Here is a 2,806-nt window from a genome sequence, read left to right on the forward strand (position 1 = left end):
AATAATTGATAAAGTTTAACATCTGTTAATGATTTTTGAAAAACTCTAAGCAACTACCTATAGAAGGGAAATTTCTTATGTTAATAAAAGGACATACCAAAAACCTTCAGCTAACATAATACTTAGAGATGATTTTGGATGTAATCCTATTAAATCAAGGAGACATGCTTGCTTTCAGGCTACTATACAACATTAAACTGGGAGATCTAGTCAAAGCAATAAAACGAGAAAAATAAAAAAATAAAAACCTATAAATGAGGATGTTTTCACCCCCCAGTAAGAATGTCTGATTTGAAGTAGCCACACAATAAATAAATTTTATTTTCTCACATAATAAGAAATCCTGAGGGAGGACGTCTCCAGAGTTGGTTAATTTAGTGGTTTACTGACATCATTAAGGACCCAGCTTTTTTTCTATTTTCAGCTCTAAATGTATCCAGGAGGTCAGGTTTGCCTGTCTCTCAAGCTTGCCCCTCCCAAGGCAACGAGATGACTCCCACGTTACCACGCATCCTATGTAAACCTGTGACACAGAAGGGATGCTTATTCTCTTCAAAACTGAGGAGGTGTTTCCCAGAAGTGGTGCAGGATATTTCATTGCATTGTAGTGGCCAGAACTAGGTCATTTGTTCATCCCCAATTTATGGAATGGAGCTCCCAGTCTGCTCATGATGGACATTTTCGTGGGAGAAAGCAAGGAAATGGTGGTCAAACTATGGAGATTTTGTATTTGTTACTGCAACATAACCAAGCCTGTCTTGATTCAATGAACAAAACCTAAAGTTAACATCTTTATCCTCCTCCTGAATCCAGTCACCCCCTTTCCTACTGGTATGCACCACACTCCTTCCTTCCCTCTGTAGTGAAATGCTTTTTATTAGTTTCTTTTGAATACTTCCAATATTTCTTTATGCAGGTACAAGCAAAAGGAATATATATTATTTTATCCTTTTCTTGCATAAAAGCAAAACATTATTACAATTTGCACCTTTATTTTGTTTCTTAAAATAGACCCTGAAGATCTTTTCATATCAATACATAAAAAGCTTCCTTTTTTTTTTTTTTTTAGTTGTACTGTGTTCTATTGTGTGAATAGAGAACAGTTTATTGGACCAGTTCCTTATCGATGGGCACGTGATGGTTTCCGATCTTTTTCTATTGTAGATAGTGATGCCATGATGAATTACCCTCTATTGTATATACATCATTTTGTCAATGTGCAGGGAAACATATAAAATTTCCACAAGTGAAAATGTCAGGTCAAAGGGTAAATGCGTTGTAAACCTGGGGAACTATTGTCAGTTGCCTTCTATTATGGTTGTGTCTTTTTTCACTCTCGCTGGCCTTGCTAACAGAAACTGCTGTTCAACTTTTGGGTTTTTCCTAATTTAATCATTTTCTCAGCTTAATTTTATGTTGCATTTTAAAATTATGAGTTAAAAGTAATCTACTTTCTTTTTATATGCATCAGGGCCATTGGTATATCTTTTCTATGTGAACTTTTTGTTCTTGTACTTTGCTCATTTTTCTTTAAAAGTATTGATCTTTATTGGTCTTTTTTGTATTGATTCATTATAATTCTTTATATGTTTGGAGAATTAGTGCTTTATCTATGATGTAAGTTGCAAATATATTTCCCCAGTTTGTCTTTTGTCTTTCAGCATCCTATGGCATATTTTTCCCACACACTTAGCTTGTTTTTACTTAGTCAAATTACTAATCTTGTTGTGTGTCTTTTGTATTTTGAGTTATAGTTAGTTCATAAAGAACTTCCCTTAGGATCTCTTCGGAGAGATTTATGGTTTTATTTTTTAATTGAGGTTTTAAAGATATTTGCCTTTTTCCTAGTATATGATGAGAGAAATCGATTTGCCTTTATTGTCACTCTGACTTTGGGTTGCCACCTTTTCATATATTTATTTTTTTTATGTATTTGGTTCTATTTCTGCACTTTATACTCTCCTCCTTTAGTCTGTCTAGCCATTATCATACTGCTTTAATTATTGGGACCTATGAGTATATTTTAATATCTGTCTGGGATAACTCCACTACACTGTTCTTCCTTTTCAGAATTTTTATGGTTACTCATGCTTTTTAAAAAATTGATTTTAGGGGAACCAAGATGGCGGTGTAGGGAGTGGACCTGTGCGTGCTGCTCTCTCACAGCATCAATGAAACTACCAACTATGAGGCAAAAAACCACCACTCAGAACCATGGGGAAGTTGGCCCAGTGGGAGATCTACAACTGGAAGAAAAGAAAGAAGCGCAGTGAGACTGAGAGGGAGCTACGGAAGTGCCAAAAACAGAGGTACGCAGTCACACGCCAGGCGGGCTGCAAATGGATTCGCGGTTTTTTTTCAATCGGAAGCGGTTACGAACCCTCGAATCCTCTGGGCTTGCTCGGAGCGGGTCTCTGAGGCCCCAGATCCCACGGGGAGAGGCGGCCTTGGCCTTGCAGCGGTCGGAAAGCGAGGGAAGCTCTGACGCGCCACTGCTCGCCGGCACTGAGGGACACTGAGGGACGTGAAGTCCTGGTGTCCTGGGGAGGCGAGGGGCGTGGAGACGCCGCCATGGCTATTTCCTCCCCGCTGGCGACTCCCTGAGACTCCGCCCTACTCAATTTACATCCCCAACCAGGCTGTGCCTGATGCACAAGAGGGAATGACTGTGCTTTACAAACTCTCTCGGAGACCCCAGGCCCCACGGGGAGAGAGGGCACGGCCTTCCAGCCATCAGAAAGCGAGGGAGGCTCTGGCGCGCGGCTGCTCTCCGGCACTGGGGGACGCAAAGTCCTGGTGTCCTGGA

Source organism: Myotis brandtii, unplaced genomic scaffold (assembly GCF_000412655.1).
Source record: "Myotis brandtii unplaced genomic scaffold, ASM41265v1 scaffold929, whole genome shotgun sequence".
Lineage (NCBI taxonomy): Eukaryota > Metazoa > Chordata > Mammalia > Chiroptera > Vespertilionidae > Myotis > Myotis brandtii.